The sequence below is a fragment of the Ailuropoda melanoleuca genome, chromosome 10 (assembly GCF_002007445.2).
Source record: "Ailuropoda melanoleuca isolate Jingjing chromosome 10, ASM200744v2, whole genome shotgun sequence".
Taxonomy (NCBI): Eukaryota; Metazoa; Chordata; class Mammalia; order Carnivora; family Ursidae; genus Ailuropoda; species Ailuropoda melanoleuca.
The window spans coordinates 20,188,143-20,212,172 of NC_048227.1; the positions used below are offsets into that span (position 1 = coordinate 20,188,143).

General features: G+C 44.2%; 1 protein-coding gene across 1 annotated transcript in view; it reads right to left on the minus strand.

The window, feature by feature from the left end:
- Positions 1-24,030, minus strand: part of CACNG3 (calcium voltage-gated channel auxiliary subunit gamma 3) — an 84,989-nt gene that overhangs the window by 59,480 nt on the left and 1,479 nt on the right. The window lies entirely within an intron of this gene.

Genomic DNA, 24,030 nt, shown 5'->3' on the forward strand with positions numbered 1-24,030 from the left:
GGCTTCTTGGTGAAACCCTGGAGCAGCTGTTCACTGAAGGGGGAGCAGGATTCACCCCGGTTGTTTGCTAAAACGCAGATCACTAGGTTTGCACAAATCCTGGGATTTATATCCAAATCTGCAATGGCACTTTGAGAAACACCGTCTGCAAGACATTACAATTACGGTTATAGGAACAAGGCAAAGCGGTCCTCTAGCATTAAGGCTACTTAACACTATTCTCTAAACCTCAAAGGAAAAAGAGCTGGGGGAGAAAAAGTTCCATCTATGATTTTCAGAGGATATCATTGTTTACCTGGAAAACCAAATTAAGTTAATTACGGTGCAGCTGTCACCACTAAGAAAGTTCAAGCAGCTTACAAATAGATCATTACAGAGCAACAGCTCCCTCACATACCAGTAATACAACCACTCAGAAAATACCTTGGGAAACACTACCCATTAACATTAGTAACCCCAAAATATCAAACCTACCTACAAACAATATATCCATTCAATGCACAGGCTTGAATGAGGAAAATGGAACTTCTCTAAAAGATGTAAAAGTAAATATTAACAAATGGGAAATACATAATGTTTTTAAATGGGGGAAGACTCAATGTTTGAAAGAGCTCCATTGTGCCCAAATCACTCTATTAGTTAAATTTGTTTGAATATGCCAGTTTTTTCAGCAACTTGATAGAACGGTCAGAAAATTCACAGGGAAAATCAAAACATAAGAATCAAGCAGCTGTAATAAAGAAACATGGTAAAGGAGAACACGGGCTTCCGGTATGAAGAGCCTTGTAAAGCTGTATTAATTCAAACTCAGTAGGATAGAGCCTCGGAAATAGAAATACGGATTAAAAGAAAAGAATAGAAAATCCAGAAACAGATACAGATCTATTATGTGTGTGTATGAATTTAATAAAACATAAAGGTCATAATGCAACTTGGTGTGGTTGAACTATTTCATAATTCATAAATAGTTTAATTTGCTGTTTAAATATCTAGGGCAACTTTGTGTCCACATTCTTGGGATTCTCCTATCTGCTTACAACACACACAGAAGGAAAGTAACATGGAGGCCACAGAGGGGAAGAGCCTTCAGGATCAACTTGCTATGAGCCCAGTACATGTTTCCAGGCCTTTGTGGCTTCCCCAGCATTTATTAGATTCTTAGGCTACTCACTGCAGGGTCAGAAAGGACGAGCATGAGTGTTAGTTCTTGTTCCACTGATGTTTGACTTAGAGCAAACCACTCAACCTGAACTTCCATTTCCTCATCAGAAAATGAGGATAGTGCCCCCAAGTCCTGCATCATTCATTCCTAAAGTTGGGAGGGAAAATGAAGTCACGTACGGAGGTCCTCTGTAACCATCAAGTGTTGAGTGACAGCAGACAGCTGGTAACTGGATCCTAACTTAGGGTCAAAAGCCCAGGCCGTGGTGAGAGGCTGCCTCAGTGCGCACTGGGGCTCCATCATTTACCATCTGTGCGTCTTTGGAGAGGCTACCTCGCTTCTCTGTACCTTGGTTTTGTCATTTACCAGCTGTGGGTCCTGGGACAAGTTACTTAACCTCACTGTGTTTTGGCTTTCCTCATCATTAGAAGGGTGACAACGAGGGTAGTTACCTCCAGGGGTTGTTACAAGGAGCAAACAACTTAGAACAATGCCTGACATGTAGTAATTAATCAATAATGCTTGTTGTTTATCATCATAATTATCTCTGGGGTCTATGCCTCTCCTACTCCACAGTTAAAACACAAGACTCAGCCCTGAGCCAAGCAGCCCTTAGAGACCTCTGGTCTACAGTGATGGGTCAATAATGGACACGTGACCTAATCAGAGCCAATGAAATGCAATGAGGCTTTTATTTGCTGCAAAAGAAACCCGTGCCCTAATGCTGGATTCAAGCACAGAAGAATATAGCCCTGAGAGCTGCATAATGTTATCCACGTTGTGTCCCTGAGTTTCTCAGTTTTGGAGGTCATTGAGCGGATGTGGCTGCAGGTTGACCTATGAGCAATTGGAGGCTCTTCATGCTCCCACTCCCATCCTTGGAATGTAGGCTCTGCCCATTGTCCCCACAGCGGGAGCCCTTTACAAGGAGGTAGCCTTGAGAGAGTAAGGTGGTATCGAGACCATGTGGACTGACAATGTGACTGAACCCAATTACGGCCTCTATGTAAAGGTTTAAGATTCCGGCAGGGGATACGGAGGACTACTTGTCTTGCGGTTGCTTAAGACAACCCTCCTACGTAAATTCTCTTGCTTGTTACGACTGCCGCCTTCCAATCTGGAGTGACCTGACTCTTTCTTGGGTGTCTCTTTGCCCTCCGGGTGTGGGGGCCAGTTTACAAACCAACACTCATCCATTACTATGAAATGAAGTCAACAGAGAGGAAGCAGACAAAGAATGGTGAGAGAGAGTGTGCGTGTGAATTTGATCCCCGGGTGAAGCCATAACTTTACTATCCAGATTATGTGAGCCAAGAGAGATCTCTCTGTCTCTCTGTCTCTCTTAAGTCAATCAGAATTGGGTTTTCTGTCACTTACAACGGAATGAATTCTACGGGATACCGCAGTAATTATTGTACTATTATGACCTCAGATAATATGCTCCCCAGTTTGCCAGAATAGATTGGGTCTTGCTGTTAACACAAACTCGGCACTCCGTACATTTTTCATTCTCAGTGTGGTCACGGAATGATGAATGATGATCCTTCATCCAAATGATGGGCATTTTAAGGATGAAGATAACACTGCCCTTTTCCAAATACTGGTGGAGAGCACGGACTAGAGACAAGTCGGGAGCTTCAAGCTCTTGACCTTCAAGCAGCAGCCCCAGGGCTGGAATGGAAATTAGCCGAAACCATCATTTCAAATTTCAAAAGGTCACCATTTATGAATAGATTCTTTAATGTTCACCCCAAATCAGATGATAAGTCAGAAATGGAAGGAGAGGGGCTGAAACAAATGGGTATACACAGAGTGCTCTCCACAACCCAGTAAACTCTATCTGTGCCCAGTTAGACTGGCAGTGACCTCCCGGTGTTGCATTCAGATTTTTAACATCAGTTCCTCTGTCACACGGAGCCTCATCTAATAACCTTTCTCTGGTTGTCTGTAATAGAATTAGCAGAGGTTGCAATGTTCATGTTTGTTTCCTGATCAAAAAATACATCGATGAATATGGGAAAGTAATTAGATAAAACATCCCTATGAGTTCAAGAGTAGTATATCCAGTCGCCCTTTTAACACCCCCACTTGAATGTTAGATGGGAAACTGCAAATTCAACCTGTTCGAAACCTAATTACTGGCTCCCCCTACAAATTCTCCATCAGTAGAAGGCATCACCAGCCACTCAAAGGTTAAAGCCAGAAACTTGGGAGTCCCCTGACCTCATTTCCCCTTGCATTTGACGTACAATAAACAGGGAATTCTGTTGATTCCAGCTTTTAAAGCATCTCCCAAAGCGACAACCAATGTCTCTGTCACCACGGGCACTTCCCCAATGGGGAAATCTATCCTTGCTCCTGAATTATTGCATGAAGGACTTTTAGCTGGCCTTCAAATATTCTTCTCCCACTCCCTTATCAGACTTTCCACTCAGCAGCCAGAGTGAGCCTCAAAAATGAAAACCTTATCATGGCAGGTTTTTAAACTTCCATTCTTAAATGTTCCAAAGGATTCCTGTTGCTTTCAGGATAAACTTAACATACCTTCCACAGATCTACACGATAGGCCCCCTGCTCTGCTTGGCACTCACCCCACATGTGAATTGACACCCTCCTCCAGCCATTACTGAATGCTCGGTTTTCCCTATGACGCCGTGCTCCCTCCAGCCTCAAGATCTCTGCGCACACTCTCCCTGGAACACTGCCTCATTCGTCTGTCTCTCTCACTCCCCTTCCTCCTTCAGCTCTTGTGAGAGAAGTGATTTTTCTTTTAGAAGATGCTTCTCAGCCCAGGGAGGCAGCAGCTTAGTGGTTAAGGGAAGAAGTCATGGAGTCGTGTTGTTCTGAGTTCATTTTCTGTCTCAGATAGTAACTCGGCGTGTGACTTTGGGCCCATTACTTCATCTCTCTGTTCCTAAGTTTTCTTATCTGTAAACTGGGAACGATAAGCACTGTCAAAAGGGACAAATGTGATCGTGTAAATGAGAGCCTAGTAGCTGGCACAGAAACTCTCAGGCAATGTGAGATATGGTCATTATTTAACTTGCTATACCCGGTTGCATGAAGGGCTTTGTCTCTGGTTCTTTTCTCTAATTTTTTGCAGCATTAATGGAAGCTCTTATTCACCCCCAAGTTTCTACCTTTGCCACTGACAATTTCCAAATATGTATTTCCAGATCAAACTTCTAGAGTCTTCTATTACTGGGGTCATTGCAATAGTCCCATGGCTTATCTCTCTACTTTATTTATTTATTTATTTATTTATTTATTTATTTATTTATTCATTTATTCATTTATTTAAGTAGGCTCCACACCCAGCATGGATCCCAATGTGGGGCTTGAACTCGCAACTGTGACAATGAAACCTGAGCTAATATCAAGGGTCAGACGCTTAACTGACTGAGCCACTCATGTGCTCCTCTCTCCTGCTTCATTTTTAAATCTCTAAAATTTGTTTCCACATGGCACCTGACTATACTTTCAAAAACGTCAGTTCAGAGCACGTTACTCCTCTGCCCAAAAGCCTTCCACGTCTTCCCATTATCTTCGTAACTCTGGAGAGTTACATCTCTCCACCCCATTGGCACTGTTGCTACTGGGGGCTGGATAGCTCTTTGCTGTGAGGGGCTGTCCCGAGCATTGTGGAATATTTATCAGTCATCCCTGGCCTCCCCCACTACGTGCCACTAGCACTTCCCCACACCCCCACCTGGTGACAACCAAAAGTGTCACCAGACATTGCCCAATGTCACTGGAGGGGCAAAACCATCCTCCACTGCCTTAGCATAAGCTCTTGACACTTTCTGGTAATCTTCAAGGTCATTCCTGGGTCACGCGCTCATCCTGAGAGCTAGGCTGGAGTCCGTTCCACTCAAGCCACATGGACAGAGGATGGAGTGATAGAGTGACATGGTAGCCCCCAAAAGCAGATCAGAATACTCTTCCCAGGAGAGGGGGGGTAGCAAACCAACAGACCAACAAGAACAGACATTCCTGGCAGCATCCCCCAGTGTCAGGCACTGGGCCTGGCCAGGAGAAATGGCTGATCAATGGCAGCCCAGCAGTCCCCTCCCTTCCCTAAACTCTTCATCTTCACGCACAGGGTTCTGTAATTATAGGTAGAGGGTAGAGAGTTTATAAATGTAGGCCCCTATCCGCTAAAACCCCAAGGAATCAGCTCAGTGTTCCTGCACTTTGCTTTGTCTCACATGTAAGGAATATCTCCACAGATCCCGAGCCTTGAGCCCTTTGTGGAGTCATGGCTGGGCTTTGTGGAGTCATGGCTGGGCTTTGTTGGTGTTCGTGAACAAAGAACCAAGCCGCGATGAATCCTCCAGGTCCTGTCAGGCTTTATAACAGCAGGGTTGCATTTTAATCAAAGACATTGCTTTCAGCGCTTGCTGGAACCTCACGTTGCCTCTTACACCCCTGTGATGGCAGAACAATGGCGGAGCTTAGTTGCAGCTAACGAGAACTCAGAGCAGAGAGACTGGAACACACCAAGGGATCGTTTCATCTCCCAGCGGGGAAGATAACACACTAGAAGGAAAGCTTCCGACAAAAGTATGAAAATGGCTCCTTCGGTTTCTCTCCTCAACCACTTGAAGTTTGTCAACAGAATTAAAATACAGCTGTAGGAGATTCTCAAAGGTTTTGTCTCGGGACTCCTTTATATTTGTGCAAATTACTGAGCCGTTGTTAAAGTGGGCTATATTTGCCCATATTTCCTGTTTCGGAAAATACAACTCAGAACAATATTTATTTATTTATTTATTTATTTTAAAATTCATTTGCAAATAATGTTAAAACCAACTGCATGGTAACAGAAACAACATATTTATATGAAAAATAATATTTCCTAAAACCCCCAAAAATAAATAAATAAAAGTAGAACAGTGAAATTTGTTTTTACATTTTCGCAAATCTCTTTAATGTCTGGCTTAATAGAAGACAGATTCTCATATCTGCTTCTGTACTTGATTTGCTGCCCAATGTTTTGGTGGAAGCACAGAAGAAAACCCAGCCTCGCACAAATAGGCGATTGGCAAAGACAGGAGTATCTGAATAGCCTTCGAAGAGAATTGAGCATCTTCTTCTTTGATACTACACCAAAACTCAACGAGCAGTTGTTCCTTAAAGGCTGGCTGCAGTGTGGAATCTGAAACCAGATTAATTAACTTTTCCTGCTCTTGGGCATAAAAATCCTTGCTCTAATGTCGTATTTTGACTGAATCTTTGACGCAGGGATAATATTTTAACATCACCCATTGGTCACTTGGGAAATATCGGTTCCCTGAGTTGTACAGGTCTTCCAAATTGGGCACATGTCACGACACAATATAAAAAAAAAAAATCACATTCACTCAAGGGGGGCAGATATCAGCAGAATTGTAATTTTCATTTGAAACCTTGAATGTTATCCTTGGCAACAGATGCCGTCATGGCTTTCCTTGAAGTGACAGGCTCACTTAGCTCATTTTCGAGAAAATGTCTGCCAAATACCCAAGCCTGAATAACCATAATTTGCCTGTCAGTCATTCTTGCAAGTAAATATGGTGTTTCATGGAAAAAACTGCAGCTAGTTCAGCACACCACTCAGTTGCACAAGCGGCTTCGCTGGAGACCAACGGTGTTTGGTTTTATGTGCGGTTCGCAATGTCATAGAATTTAATAAGATGAATACTTCTCTATGGTTTCATTGAGGACCTTTCAAAGGGAAACCAACATCTTCTTTCACTGTGGGGGAGTGGCGGTGACGAATTCAGGGAGAACTAGGAGAGATTGGCGCCACTGCCTTTGTCGGAGCTCAGGCTCCAGCAGTGTCACCCACGGCTGGCTTGGCATCATCTGTGCAAATGTCAACACCATGAAGAAGGCAAACCACATCTTATTAGTACTCTGAAATAGTTCTGACCTTGCGGACCCCCATGAGATGGTCTCGGGAGGCCTCCCTTATCATCAGCGTTAAGGACCTCGGCTCTCCGACTTGAAAGACTCAGGTTGAGTCCCAACTCTACCACACTCAACTAGCTGGGAGAATCTGAAGGTTACTATGCTTACTTCCATTTGCTCATCAGGAAAATGGGTGTAAACCCCCATAGGGCTCTTGGGAGAACTGAGTGAGATAAAGCGTGTGACGCACTGGGTCTGCACTCGCCATTGTTATCTATTAAGGGCTAATCGTTCCTCAATGGGGATCCTCTAGGGGATATTCTAGAACAGATTCTCTAAGGTTTCAACCACCTCAGAAACCATTATGAAAAGAATCAGGCTTAAGATGTGTCACTAGAGACCATGAATCTGATTCCCCGGTAGGGTCTCCATCAGCTGTATCACTGGCTTTGCCCCCAAAACCAGAGATGTGAAGTAAGCAGAATGGTGGCAACCATGTTCTGGAGGGTTCCTTGCTGTGGGAAGAACAAAGCAGATGGGCAGATTCTGTCTAGTGTGTTTATCACAGGAAGATGGTAACAACCAACACCAAGTTAGTACTTGTACGTGCCAGCCACTGTTCTATGTGCTGTACAAACATGAACTCATCAAATACCCATAGCAACCTTACGAGGAGGGACAATAAGACCCCTGTTTTACAGATGAAAACTGAGACACAGGGAAGTTAAGTAGCAATGGTACACCGTTGTGCCCTGTGACGCGTTGCTGACCTGGGATCTGAGCCCAAGCAATCTGACTGTAGAGGTGAACTCTTAACTACTACACTGTACTGAGAAAGCAGAAAAAAAGGAGAGGGGAGGTATAATTTTTCCAGAAGGTTCTTTCCCCCACCCCGGGACTTATATTTAAAAAGCCTGCTTTTGCTCAGAAATGACCTATTAAAACAAACAAAAACAAACAAAAACCTTTGAATCACTCCAGGAAACTCCAGGAAAAATGAAAACTGGACCAAAAAGCCCAAGTGTGACACAAACAAATATATAGCATGATTCTGAACAACTGGATAAGTGTTAGAAAAAAAGACTCCATTTGGACCTCTTTGGTTGTTTTTTTTTTTTTTAAAGATTTTATTTATTTATTCAACAGAGATAGAGACAGCCAGCGAGAGAGGGAACACAAGCAGGGGGAGTGGGAGAGGAAGAAGCAGGCTCATAGCAGAGGAGCCTGATGTGGGGCTCGATCCCAGAACGCCGGGATCACGCCCTGAGCCGAAGGCAGACGCTTAACCGCTGTGCCACCCAGGCGCCCCTGGTTGTTTTTTTGAATGGCTACGAGATGGTGACATTGAAACCACAAAGAGAAAAATGAAGTCTTAGAAAACAACTTAGCTTTGCACTGAACATTTCCCACCGAATCATAATAATTTCATTGGCTTTCAAACTTCAGAATCGACCCACAGCCCCAGCGTGGGAGGCATTAGCGTAGTTAGAGTCAAATGCAAACGGAATGAATTCTTGACAAAGAGAAAGCAAAAATACAACTAATGGACACGGGTAAGTGGAAAGGGGGAAGGTGGACACCACCATTCTAGAAAGTGGGAAGCTGAGACATTCTACCCAAGGTGGTGGGAAAAGGAATAAAGATTTATGTTATTTTTAGAAATTGGAAAGGTAATCAATACAGAGGGTGGAATGATTTAACTAAATCCTCACCTATTATGGCAGGAAGTCAATAGCTTATAAACCAAGAAACAGAGGATAAATGTGTTATCTGGAGATATAGATGCAACCACTGCAGAAGCCGAATCAGAAATGGTTAAAGAGGGGAAAAAAAGCCCTTGCTCTGAGCAGTACAACTTGGGGTGAGGGGGAGTAAGGGCCCCTGAGGGGGATGCTTGTCATTAAGAGCCCTTCTACATGATTTAATTTTAAAAATAATGTGCATGATTAAATGCCTTAGTAAATTATAAGATAATTTTTAAAAGCTTTTGAGTAAATTGTGAAGAATTTGAACTGAAAGAGAAAAATATACCCTTTCTAATCTCTTTGACGTGGTGGAGCTGAAAGATAGGGAATGATATTTATTAGAGATTCATGGAAGTAGGAGTCATCTGGGGGCAAGGGGATGGGTGATATAGAGAGAGTACAGAGGAAACACTGCCTAGTCTGTTTTGTTTTAAAAGTTTATATTGAGAATGTGTTTGGTGTTACTTTAATATTAGAAGCGTTTTTAAAAAATACAGTAAGAAAAATATGCCACTCAAAAAGCATGGCAAAAATCAAATAGCCAGGTTTTTTTTTTTTAAAAGGGAGTTTAAACATGTAAACCAAGAGAAACGTGTAGTCACTCAATTTGTCTCCATGGATTTCTAGAAGTAGGCTATTGTCCTGTTTTCTTTCCCGTCTGCTTAAGGATAGGAAACCAGGAGCTCTGAATTTATTTCCATTCCAGTCCCCAGCACTTAGAAGTCCGTTCTCCTCTGGGTAACCTATACAGCCTTACAGTGCATTTGGGAAATTGTTTTGGGCAGCTGTTGTAAGCCAGACCCCTTGGAGACAGGCAAGCCCCCTAAGAGAACATTCTGTGGCAAGCCTCCTCTCCCCCTAACCCAGGACTCCTACTCCCTCTTCCGGGAGTATCCTGCTCTGTTCGCCTGGAGGCAGGTTCTCAGCATCCTCCCTCCACAATTCAGAACTTCCCAAAGACGGGGACTTGTCTATTTTATTCTCTGCTGAATCCTCGGCACCTAGCATAGTGGCTAGTAGGTGCTCAGTAAGGACTTAGAAAGCCGGGGAGCCAGGCTGGAGTTCCCCCAGATGCAAATCGCTCACTTCACATCCCCCTGTTGGATCTCCAGGCTGAGAAGGGGGACCAGGATGGGAGAAGATGACAGCCTGAGCTGGAGGAGGGTGAGAATCTGAGTTAGGAGGGAATGCCCATGGGGAAGGATAGCCTAAGAACTTCGCAAGATTCGATAAACGTGAGAAACTTCCATGTCACTGTCATCCGCCCATTTCCCCACAGTAAAGAGATACCATACTGAAAACAGTAAGGGACCATGGGCTTGCTTTCAGGGGAAGAAGGAAGATGATGGTGAAGGGATGCTGTTTCACTGTGCCTAGTCTTTGAGAAGCACCAGGGCAAGGTGAGGCAAAAACTTTAAAGACTAGAGCGGGAGTTCTTGCCTGCGAGAAGCAAGGGAGGTCATGGAACAAAACATTCCTTTATCAAGCAGCAAATAACTCCATTGAGAAGACCTGGATGTGGAAAACTCAAGAACATGTCAGTCTTGGGCTCAAAACCTCCAAAGCCTTCCAGTTCACTCGAAGTTAGAGTTCTTACAACATCTTTCAAGGCCTTCCACAATCCGGGGTCAAGTCCCCTCAACTGATATACTCCCTCCTCTGAGCTCATCGTCCTCTTCAGCCACAGTGACTCCCTTGCTCCTTGAACACCCTACCCATAACCCACCCCTGGGCCTTAGTACTTGCTGCTTTTTCCCGTCTGCAATGCTCTTTCCCTCCAGTAGACACTTGGCTTGGTTCCTCATCTCCTTTATATCCGGGATTAAATATCGCCTTTGGAGGGAAGCCTACCTTGATCACACTATTTACAATCTCGTCCCCCTCTCCAGTGCATCTTTGAGTTTCTGGACAGTTTGAAGAAAGTCCATAGTTCTGGGTTGGGCCTGCCCATTACCGAAGCCAAAGGGATGGCGATGCAGCACAGCCCCAGGGACTATAACTGGAAAATCATCTTTAGGGGTGGCCCACACTGAATTTTCCTTGGTTCAGACCTTATTATCTCTTGGAACCTAACCCTGCCATCTCCCCTGTGCTCGGGAGCTAAGCCATCACTCACCAGAGAGTGAAAAAGCAGAGGAGAACAATTACTATGCTGTGCAGTAGAATTTTGACTCAGATTAACATCATTGCCTCTTGATTTGATCTTTATATTTTTCTCTAAACACTTAGAGCATTTTGATTACAAGTCAGATTCGTCTTTGGTGAAAAGTACTATTTTGGAAAACCAGGACTTACTTGGGAGGATATATTTTAAGGCATTTTAAGCTGATCAACAGCTAATTGGTTCTGCCGTCCTGTAATCTGCGAAGGGTCACAACGGTTTGTTGTACATGATGCATCTGTATGACCTGCTGTATGCCAAAATGAATTTGCACAGGGACAGTAGGATTTTGTAACAGCGGAGATGGGGGAAGATGCTTCAACATTTACCCATGATTTTCGGAATCATTTGAACAGGAAGACATTATCGTATTCCAAGGTAGCTTTGCATGATGCTGAAAAGCATATGCTACAGAATACAGAGCTGTGGGGATTCCATTTCCCAAACGTGCAGGTAACCAAATATATATAGACTGCGAAGTGCAAGGAATAGAAACAGTGTCTGCTGGATTTGCGCACAATATGGCCACACGACATGTATTTACTTTAGTCTCTCCCCAAGTTTGTGCCCAGACTATGGAACTACTCTGGATAACCTTCGAGGAAAAAATGGAAAATAAGGGATGGACAAATGATGTGGAGATTTTTCAAGACCGTAAAGTCAGACTTCCTCCAAATACAGGCTAGTGAATTACCAACAATTAAGGCAGAGATGATAGGATACATTATTTTAAAAGTGGTTTATAAGTACCGAAGAGCAGAATAGCGATTGGTAGCGATTAGCGTGGGTTCACTAGGAGAAGCTTAAGGTAATTGAATTGCCTGCCCTCAAGCAACAAATTCAGTGCGTATTCATTGAACATCTACTCTGTGCCGGTTCAGCAAAATATGGTTGGTAGTGTATCTGGGTGGCAACAAGATAGTTGATGATATTGCTTACAACGTGCAGGTCGAAAGGTAGATATACGGTGTCAGGCTTTGCTTGTCCCAACCTCAGCCCAGGTGCCCACTTCTGGCCTCTCCAAGCCCAAGGTCATCAAGAACCAGGCCTCATGGTGCATTGGTCTGTTGCGTGTCTAGTGGGTGTTTGTGCTCTTCAAAGATGATTTGGGCTCTCTTAGTGCCAATGAGAATCAGGCTGCAGATCCCTAAACCAGAACTTGATTCCTGCCTGACACAGAGTCAAAAGCTCAAAGATGTCTGACAAATGATGTGTCCAAGTTTGCTTCTCGTGAAGTGGGACAGCCACGAACCTAATGGCATCCCCAAGTTTGCAGGCACCCAAATCCAATGTAGAAGATGCAAGAATCCCCAACGCTTTGTTCCCTTGCATCTAATCAGAAACTCCTTAAGAAATGCTTGGCCGTTCTCACTTCCAAATGACTGGAGTTGCCATTTAAAGAAAATTTACATTTGATCCCCAGGGCTACTGTATCTAAATCTTGTTAGCATTACCATTTCTTTTCCCTGACCTTGCTGGATTTGCAATAAAAATTGGGAAAGGCTGGGATAATAATTTTTTTTAAAGATTTTATTTATTTATTTGACAGAGATAGAGACAGCCAGCGAGAGAGGGAACACAAGCAGGGGGAGTAGGAGAGGAAGAAGCGGGCTCATAGCAGAGGAGCCTGATGTGGGGCTCGATCCCACAACGCCGGGATCACGCCCTGAGCCGAAGGCAGACGCTTAACCGCTGTGCCACCCAGGTGCCCCAAGGCTGGGATAATTATTTTATACAAAAGTTCCAGTTGTTGAATGGCTCAGAGCCAGTGACCGACACCAAATCCTCCTTGACATAGGAGTAAGCAGGTTGAAGGGGTGTGTGGGTGGCTCAGTTGGTTAAGCATCTGCCTTCGGCTCAGGTCATGATCCTGGAGTCTTGGGTTGAGCCCTGCTTTGGGCTCCCTGCTCCGCTGGGAGTCTGCTTCTCCCTCCCCCCTCTGCCCCACCCCGGCTCATGCTCTTTCTCTCTCTCAGATAAATAAATAAAATCTTGAAGGAGAAGAAGGAGAAGGAGAAGAAGGAGGAGAAGAAGGGAGCAGGTTGGAGAAGACCAAGTGAGCAGCCTGGAGAAGACCCACCCACCGGGCCCGGGTCCTTCAATGACGACAGTGCAGTGTGGTGTCCAGGGTGAAGCTTCTGGGGGGCACACTAGCTGGAGATCTAGCGCAAACGACTTCACTTCTATGAGCCTCAGTCTCCTTGTGAGTGGAGCGGGTCTACTTAGTACACAGGGCTCTTATGAGTTGCATCTGTTGACACTAAGTGCTTATCCAAGCGCCTGGAGTACAGTCATGAAAGGCAGCACGGCGTAGGGTTGGAATCCCAGCTCTGCCTCTTACTAACCGTGTGCTCTCTGGGTCTCCGTTCTCCTATTTGTAAAGTAGGGATAATAACAGTATCTACCTCCTGAAGATGTAACAAGGATCATTTGAACACTTAAGTGCTCACTTAGAACAGTGACTGGCATAAAGTATGTGTCTGTTAAATCAATCAATCAATCAATGCTCAGGGGTTAGTCCAGGAATAAAGGCTTGGCCTGCCCTGGTAATCATAGCTTGGCACACAGAAGGTGTTCATTGTGTCAGCTATTTATTATTTCCTTGGCACTTCTTTCTGGGGTTCTCATGGCCCAGCCTCTCCTTCTGCAGCTTCCTTGGAAGCAGCCCTCAGGATCTCTGTGGCCACCCCACCAGCTTACTGATTCCAGGAGGAAGGGCAGACCTGCCCCGGATGTGGGTCCTGTCATGCAAACCTCTCGGGCTGGAGAGCTGCTGGTCTTGACCTGACTGTTCTCCATCATTTTGGAACAAGCTTCTGTAGACCCTTAAAATGGGAGTTGAATCCTGAGAACTTCTTCATCTCTGCCTTTCTTTCCAATTGTCACCAGCTCCTCTGTTCCCTGCTCCTGAAGTATCAGTGCTCCTTAGGGTTTTGTCACTTTCCCTCTTCATACCCACTGGGTTTTCTCTGGAACTTCTCACGTACTTTTGCATCTTCAACCCCCCCAGGTTTGGGTGATTCTCAGCTCATCCCAGCTTTCGCCTCTGCCCTAGGCTCTACATGAGTGATTCCTACCATTTTCGGAGGATGACTCTGTCTCCGTAAAAGCACCCATTTCCATAGTATTTGTCTTGAGGTTGCGGGAGCATGTTGAACCTCATCCACGGAGCAAACAGAGGACGATTTCTACCTGACTTCCAACACCAACCACCTCTTTTTGGGGGGCATCCGTTTCTCCACCCTCACCTACTTGGTGACCATGCCTGCTCAAGTCTCCCTTCCCCCGTCTCTAGCATCCTGTTCTTTTCATTGCCATCAGAAGACCGGCTCCCGAAGTTTTCCCCTCTTGCCAGCCTCGACGGACGTCAGTCCCTGTGCACCTGGGCAGAGGCTGCATTTTCCTGGAGCCCTTTACGAGGAAAGGATCTCACTGACTTTCTTTCAACCTCTCCATGTCTCAGCAAGAAGTGAAATACTTCCTGGGGCGCCTGGGTGGCACAGCGGTTAAGCGTCTGCCTTCGGCTCAGGGCGTGATCCCGGCATTCTGGGATCGAGCCCCCCATCAGGCTCCTCCGCCAGGAGCCTGCTTCTTCCTCTCCCACTCCCCCTGCTTGTGTTCCCTCTCTCGCTGGCTGTCTCTATCTCAGTCGAATAAATAAATAAAATCTTATAAAAAAAAAGAAGTGAAATACTTCCTGATCAAAGAGCTAAGTGCAAGTTCTCCAGGAAAGAGAAGAGGACTCATAGAATTCCTGGTCAGATGAAGAGTCTGTGATAAAGGCAAATAGTACCAAAAAAAAAAAAGCCCCACCACCACTGCCATAACAACCAATATTCTCAGGAAAACAAAGGGTACTTCTAGAAATAAAATGTTATTATAGATTCCTCCATGCCTCTCCAGTGAGATATAACAGGAGTTGGCAAACTTTACTTCTTCTGTAAAGGGCCAGACAGTAAATATTTTAGGCTTTGCAGGCCAAGCAGCAAAACTGAGGATACTATATGTTATACATATAGAACAAGAGAGAAAACAAATTTCCATAAAATTTTTATTGGCAACATGCAGTAGTATAGATGTGGAACTGTGAATCTCTTGTCATTTTTATGTGCCACAAAATTAACTATTGGATATTATGTAATTTTTTCATCTACTTAAAAATGTACAAAATATTCTTAGCCTGTGGGTTGTACAAAAAGTCAACGGACTGAACCTGGCCCACGGGCTATAGTTTGCCAACCCCGGAGATACAGGTTATGTATCACAGTAGATATACACTGTTGGGGTTTCAACTTCAGAATTTTAGAGACAAAGCATGATGACATATACCCTATTTATTGAAGAATCTCAAATTAGTGGGGTATGAATGTTAAACTGTTTTATTTTTAGCTTTCAACCCCTCATTTCCTTAATGATATTTTGGGCAGAGGTCCTAACTTTCCACTCACTTTTGCCTGTTAAAACTTCCAGTTTGCAATGCGCTATCTCTGCTCATCCCTCTTTTAGATTCCAGCGCCTTTGGTGTGTTATGGCAGGGAGCAGGAAGAAAAAAAAGGCCAAAATGTCACTTCACTTAGCTGGGAGAGTTTGCAAACTTTTCCTGTCTGGTGTTACTAGTCCCCCAGCTAACACTGATCATCAGGGTTCTCTGCGTGGCCAGGGTCGAAATGCTGACTGACTTTTGGAGACACGTGCATTGGTGATTGGAGAACCCTCAGGGGCCTTCCTATTGCAACTTCCCTCCCCCATGTGGGATATCTGAGTCTGATCCAGTCTCTCCCATCCCCCTTTGGCTTCCATCACTGGCACTCATGGCCCCATGCTGCTAGACCTGCAGTTGAACCATACAGTACCCTGCGAACAGTTTTTAAAGGCCCTCCTCCCTTTGGATGGACTCAACTCTGGGCCAAGGTGCATGGTTTGGGGAATGGGGCAGAGGTCCTCTCTCAGCCCCTGCATCACCCCTAAGCCCAGCAGCCCTGGGCAGGGCAACATCGTCATGAACGTTATGTAACTCTGACCAGGGTCTTCTTGCCTAATGGGCTGCTCTCTTGAGTGGAACGCGGACCAAACGGCTCAAGCTTAGCCCTTCACTACCAGATGCACGTAACCAGCAGAACCCCCCATTCCATAAAGGCGGCCCCATTGCCATGCCCTCTCTCAGCCTCCTTACCGAAGTAGGCACGCAAGCAGTGTCCAACCCGGGAATGTGATGCCAGTCTCTTTTTTGCAGGCACCCTCAATCTTTGGTAATGATTCTTCTTGGAGCCACAGGTAACTCACCAAAGAACCACAAGTTTTGGGAGAAAGGGAGGTGGCATGAGAAAGCTAGCTTATCATTTGTCTTTGCAAATAGTTATTGTCTGAAAAGGATGAATTAAGGACTACTGGTCCATGTATTACTTAGAGGTATGAAGGAAAAAGGAACCACAAGAGGCACAGAAAGAGTTGGGAGTGTTTGCTACTGCGTGTCTTCATTTTACACGTAAGGAAGCTCATGCTCAGAGGTGAGGCGACTGCCCAGGCATCGCAGCCAGTAAATGGCAGGATCCAGGTAAGAACCCAGGTCTACCTGACCTCAAGGCCCCTGCTGCTATCCCACACTCTCTGTGGTCAGAGAACAGTTCATAAATGATTAAACGCCCATTTGCTCCTACAATGAAAAAGGGGGCTCTGGAAGGGTCGTGTGGATGGAGCAAAAAGCAAAACAACATTGGCATTTTGTGGGCTTCTCTTTACCCTCAGAATCATTGGTTTCGCTGGGGGTGCTTCCACATGTCGGAGTATAATTTTTAAATAGTTAGAAACATAATTTTCCTAAAATATACAACGAGCTCATGTCAAGTTTAATTCAACTCATCAATGAGAGAATGAGCAGAATGACAAAGCTAGTTCAAAGGAGGATGTTATATATATTTTTCAGGGAAAAAAAATTCTGAAGTAAGGTTGTCAAATTAGATGTAAAACTGATTCATGTCCTAGAGGGTGGGCAATAAATCTATAACGTTTGAGCTTATCTCTTCTAATGAACGGAAATCATTTGCACCTCTAATGAGCAAATTTATGTGCATCTTTCCAAGTTTTCTACAAATAAGCACCTAACTGTACCACTGGCCCTCTATCTACAATAAAACTAAGTCAAACAAAATTACATGCCTCCAAAGAATCCAATGACCCCTTCGGTAAAATTGTTAGACACTGCTCTAAGAAAACATTCAAATGACATAGTCATCTTTTTTGTGGGTTTTTTGTTCTTGTTTTATTCTTTCTTGATGCACACTAGTAACCCATACTAGTCACCGTGTTAATAACCCACACTGGTTACCCAACCTTGGAATGCAGATCACTTGCCTTTTTCCTAATCCAGAAGATAAAATTTCAAGTGATGAAGTAAACGGAATTATTTTCAAATCATCTACTTCTTAAAATGGGTAGAATCTTAAGAGTCAGAAGGTGGGGGGCTGGGAGTGTGGGAAGAAGAAAAAGAGCAGGTCAATGATAGAAATGGGAATGATTGAAATGGGAATAAGATTCAGAATATGTAATCACAGATAGGACATGAGACCAGCCAGGCAGAATGGATGCTTCCATAGCATTGGGTCAGGATCATGATGCCACCTGCTGGGTCAGGTCTNAACCCTTTACTGGACAGATCTCATAGAGGTCTGGGAGGTTCCAGAATAGGCTAGGGTAGTTATAGTTGTAGTGGAAGGGGGAGGGTTGATGGGGGACTTGGGCCAGATTCTGTTTACCAAGAAGTAAACATTTTTTTTAAAAGATTTTATTTTATTTATTCTTTTTAAATTTTTTTTAAAAGATTTTATTTATTCAACAGAGATAGAGACAGCCAGCGAGAGAGGGAACACAAGCAGGGGGAGTGGGAGAGGAAGAAGCAGGCTCACAGCAGAAGAGCCTGATGTGGGGCTCGATCCCATAACGCCGGGATCACACCCTGAGCCGAAGGCAGACGCTTAACCGCTGTGCCACCCAGGCGCCCCAATCAAATCATCTACTTCTTAAAATGGGTAGAATCTTAAGAGTCAGAAGGTAGGGGCCTGGGAGTGTGGGAAGAAGAAAAAGAGCAGGTCAATGATAGAAATGGGAATGATTGAAATGGGAATAAGATTCAGAATATGTAATCACAGATAGGACATGAGACCAGCCAGGCAGAATGGATGCTTCCATAGCATTGGGTCAGGATCATGATGCCACCTGCTGGGTCAGGTCTTAACCCTTTACTGGACAGATCTCATAGAGGTCTGGGAGGTTCCAGAATAGGCTAGGGTAGTTATAGTTGTAGTGGAAGGGGGAGGGTTGATGGGGGACTTGGGCCAGATTCTGTTTACCAAGAAGTAAACATTTTTTTTTAAAGATTTTATTTTATTTATTCTTTTTAANCCTGGGAGTGTGGGAAGAAGAAAAAGAGCAGGTCAATGATAGAAATGGGAATGATTGAAATGGGAATAAGATTCAGAATATGTAATCACAGATAGGACATGAGACCAGCCAGGCAGAATGGATGCTTCCATAGCATTGGGTCAGGATCATGATGCCACCTGCTGGGTCAGGTCTTAACCCTTTACTGGACAGATCTCATAGAGGTCTGGGAGGTTCCAGAATAGGCTAGGGTAGTTATAGTTGTAGTGGAAGGGGGAGGGTTGATGGGGGACTTGGGCCAGATTCTGTTTACCAAGAAGTAAACATTTTTTTTAAAAGATTTTATTTATTTATTTGACAGAGATNATTCAACAGAGATAGAGACAGCCAGCGAGAGAGGGAACACAAGCAGGGGGAGTGGGAGAGGAAGAAGCAGGCTCACAGCAGAAGAGCCTGATGTGGGGCTCGATCCCATAACGCCCGGGATCACGCCCTGAGCCGAAGGCAGACGCTTAACCGCTGTGCCACCCAGGCGCCCCCCAAGAAGTAAACATTTGAACAAGCAATACGGCCATGCAGACATGTTCTGGTTGAATGTTATCGTGCTCACAGCTCAACCTCTGCCATCTCCCCATTCCTGGTTGGTCCCACAAACACAGGCATAGTCACTCACCCGCATTCTGCCTTAAGATTACAGTCCACTTGTCTCCTCTATTTGCCTCTGGGGCTTTAGAGGCAAAGAGGAAGCATGCAGGGAAAGGAACAGGGAGAAGGTCAAGAGTAGGGAAGGGAGTCAGAGCATTCTGCACCCACGTCTAAGGGAAGGTGCAGCCTCAGATGTAGGAGTAGGGGAGCAGAGGTGACTACTCGGTGCTCTTCCTAAGCTGTAGAGATAGAACAGTGCTCCCACCAGACAAGGGTGCCTAGCCTTATCTTCTACTGGAGGGAGACAGGAAATATGAAAAGTGTATGAGTTACCGTATGTGAGAGCGCCCAGCACAGGGCTCGGCACATAGGAAATACTCAACCACTGTTATGTCCTTCTCTTATCTCTGTCCTTAATCACATCTTTGCAGCTTTCCCGAAGGCTTCTGAACACATAAATAAAGCTGCAACCCCATCTGGCTGAAAAAGTCAACCATCTGGAGATTTGGAAATATGGGGGAACTTCTAATGACTGGCTAATTTTTTTTTTCAGTTTTTCAGCCAGATGTTTGATGTCATCCAGGCCCATCTGTAGCAGAAATAGCAGTTTATTGAAACTCTTTTCCATCATTTTAAATTCCTTGTCCTAAAAGCTAAGTGGGCTTCATTTTCTTAGCATTTTTTTTAATGAATTGAAAAAGTGATAATTGACTAATGAAGAACAATTTAGGAATAACATATGGAAATACAAAAATTTGGATTAAATGGGCCTTTAAACTGGCAGCGCATGGGTCAAATTCAACGACAAGGCAAGTTTGGCTTGGCAGGCAGTGCTTTTTAAAAAAGTTAATTTAGTTGCCCACATTTTAAAAATCAAGAGATTTTACACATGGCTTTTAATATCTGGAATATTGGGATGAATTCGGTACACATTTCCCCACAGTAAATATCAACTCATGTCACATAGTAATTGTCCCTTGGATGGGGGCTTGTGTTCTCCGGTTTGCCTCAGTCCCCACCATTCTTTGTTACCCCCTACACGGAGACCATGTTTCAGTTACCATATATCTTCTCAAGTGCAGTGACTTTCCCCCCCCCATAGAATTGAGTTAAGAGGATAGTGAATTGCTTGTTTCAACTGTTACATTACGTGGACATTGGGATTCGTTCACTCCCTAATCTTCTTTTTTTTTTTTTTTTTAAGATTTTACTTATTTATTTGACAGAGAGAGAGACAGCCAGCGAGAGAGAGGGAACACAAGCAGGGGGAATGGGAGAGGAAGAAGCAGGCTCCCAGAGGAGCAGGGAGCCTGATGCGGGGCTCGATCCCAGGACCTTGGGATCATGCCCTGAGCCGAAGGCAGATGCTTAACAACTGAGCCACCCAGGCGCCCCTGTTCATTCCCTAATCTTATCTGAAGCTTTCATTTCAGAATTAGATAAACTGAGGCCCAAAGGAGGAAAAGAATATGCATAATTCCCTTAACTGGTAGTGACAGAAATGTGATGAGCACTCAGGGTTCCTTGCTACCAGGCCAGCGGGGTCTTTCCACTCCATAAATACATTACTTTGCTGGAGTCTAGCACTCTAAGGGGTCTCCTTCATGGGGGAATCATACATCGAACATGTTCTCATTCAAATCCACCTGCTGCCATTGAAAACACTCACCAAGTTGGGCCCTACTTTGTGAATGCCTCGCGTGCTTTCCAGATACAGATAATGAGTCAGGCTTTCTGAGTGTGGGTGTCTCTACATAGGTCGATTGTTTCTTCATTCAAAATGCGTCCTCTGCCGTCTCCGAGTTTGTGCCTGTCTGATGTCTCCCGCACCCTTGCAGACGAGGCACAAGCATGCTGAGTGTTCTGGAACCTGAGCTTCTGAATGGAAAAACCCATGTGTCCGGGCATTCTCACAAGCTAATGTTTGTACCAGTAGCAACCTATCCACCGGAGCATGAGTTGATGTTGTCTAGCAAATGCTCTGAGAAGCAACGTGGCTTAGGCGAAGTAATGTCTGCTGGGTTTCGGTATGTGACCTCGGGCAAGTCACATAATCTCTCTAGGCCTCAGTTTCCTCACCTATGAAATGGCAATAATAATAATACCTCCATCAATGAGCTCCTCTGAAGAGGAAAAAGTTAATTTTTCAAAATTGTTAGAACAGTGCTAGCACAGAGTAAGTGCTAAATATAAATGGCATTCTGGTGAGTTATAGGAATGAAAACTTGAAACAGCCCTTCTCTCCTTTGAGTGATGTGATCCTTCTTAACACATGTAATGGTTGCCAGGCCCATTGTAAATACTCAGTACGTGTTGGCTTTAACATCAGAATTGCTTGGAGGAGCTTCATAAAATTCATTCCAGTGATCCACCATAGACTTATGGAAGCAGAGAATCTAGTTGTGAGGCCTAATAGTCTATTTTTTTCAAAACGCTCCTCATGTGAGTCTGATGACTAGCCAAGTTTGGAAACATTGATGTAGTTTCCTTATTCTTGAATATCTTTGGTGGTGGAGAGCCCATACCTCTTAAAGCTCCCCATTCCCCATTGCGTGGTTATTTATATTGAGGTAAAACCTGTTTTTCCTCTAGCTCTTACTTCTACCCCCTTGAGGCCACAGAGAACATTTCAAATCTCTTTCCCATATGACAACTCTTCAGATACTTGCAGACAGCTGTCATGTCTCTCCTGAGCATTCTCTTTTGGACCAAATAGTCACATTCTCTCATGGCTCTTATAAAAGTATAGATGAACTGACTCTTCTCATTGGATATCAGGGAAAACTGAGCTGCAAGACCTCCAGTTATTTTTTGACACTAAAGGACCAGAAAAATGAGGATGTTGAGACTCTAGGAGACAGGAGATACTGAGCGAGAGGTGGTGATACACCTTTATTCCAGAGGATGTGTTCTGCCTACTGCATGCAGGAAATCAGAGGTTCCCGAAATTCCTTGCACACTTGATATATTCAGTACATGAAGAAAAACCTTGGCTCAGATGCCAGCCAGGCCCAGCTAGGTGTTGGTTCCATGGGTGTACACATGGCTAAAAATTCACTGTGACTCATTAAAGTTACTGTATTTAATACTTTAAAAAATGTCTTAAAAAATATGGCTGAGCCAAATTGCACGAAGCCTGCAACAAATTTTCTCAAAAGAATTCACCTGACCAAGAGCATATCTCAGATGCAACCAGTTCCATCTTGATTCAAATTCTCACTTCTCCCACTAAGCCCACAGAATGCCTGGGTGGGGTTCCAATTCCTTGTACAAACTGTGGGTGTAGGACATGATGTTGGAGAAAAGAGAAACCATCAGTTGAGAAATTCTGAGCAAGGATTTAGGGATTTGGGGCCCTAATGGAGGAAGTCAAAATTGGTGTTTAATTGCACCTTCCCAGGTTTTGTTCCAAGAGGCAGAGGAACTGGAATTAACTGAAACATGGTCTACATATATACCTTATTTGGCTCAGATCTTTTATGCCATCCCTAGAACCGTGTAGACATCAAAACACCCACCAGCTCACAGCTTTACAAAAGGTAACTCAATTCTTCGTTGTCAATAGAGGAAAGAAAATTATGGAATTTCCCCAAGGTAAATGACTTCACCATATCTGATGACCAATGATCACTAATATTAGATTTTTGTCAATGTTTGGGAAAGAATTGTTCTAAAATGTCCATCGGCGCACTGGGTAGACTAAGAGCTTTGGATAGTGCTAATTCATGATCACCTATTCCAAAGTAATCGTTTCCCAGATTGATAAGCGAGGGTTGGAGGAGGTAAATGTCTTAGCCAAGGTCACACAGAGAGTTTGCAGCATTACCCAGGCCTTCTGACTTCAAGTGCAATGATCCTTGTTGCATTTAAAGTAGTCTTTTCCTACCTGGGATTCCCACCAGTTGCAAATTTGTGTTGGAAACAGAATTGATTGTAGTAGTGCCAGTCAGGAGAGCAGTTGCTTGGAGTGTCAGGACATGGGAAGAAGGCCAGGGAATGATGCAATATTACACTAGCAAGTGATGTCATAGCATGATTTCCTAAGTGATTTACATAAATGCAAGTTCTCAAAAAGCCCTGACAAATGCCAGCCAGTGGGATGCAGGCATGGAGAACCAATGGCAAACAGGGGAGGGGAACATATAGGAAACCCAGATTTCCTTGCTCATCACTGTGACAAGCTTCACAGATTCCTCAGAAGCCTGAGAAAGCTCCCTTCTGCCCCTCTAATCCAGTGCCTTCCCTCAGGCACATAAGCTTGAAAGAGCTTTGATTTTCTTCTCTATCTTTCTATTTACTACCACTGACATTCAGGCATTGCCCAGTGCTGCTAAGAGTGACTTCTGGTGTAGTGAAAGCGAGTTTAATGGTGAGACAGGCTACCCAAGAGCTTGACATTCTAAAAATTGGTCTGTCCTCTTTATTACAATTTAGAGCAAATTCTCAATTTTTAAAATTAGAAGCTGTGATTTCGGAGAATCAATCTTATGCAAATGTCATGAAAATATATTTGCTGAGTTTGGAGATGATTTAAGAAAGAGCACAGGTGGATACCAAATACTAACACTTCAGTTTTGTTTTGATCCCAAACAGTGAAACATGTATTAATATGGAAGTTTTGTTAAAATATGTGTGTGTGTGTGTGTGTGTGTGTGTGTCTGTGTGTCTGTGTAGGGGTTCACATATGTTAGTCTGCTTGGCAATGCAAGTTTATGAAAATATCTACTTAGACCAAACTCAGAAGAAACTGATAAGACTATGTTAGAAATAAGGAAATAGCTGAGAGTGTGCCAGCCTAGGTCACAGTCTCTCTCTCTCTCTCTTTCCATCTCTGCCTCCCTCCCTTTCTCCCTCCCTTCCTCTCTCTTTTTCTCCCTCCCTCTCCCTCCCCTCCCCCTCCCCCACTGAAATGCAATTTAAGCAGAGCCAAAGACCCCATCACAAGCCACAGATCAAAGCAGTTCACAATATGCTTAGGAATTTTGGATTTGGAGACTTTGCTCAACTGCAGAAGCTGCCTAGAGTGCCACAAAATCTCATCTCATGAA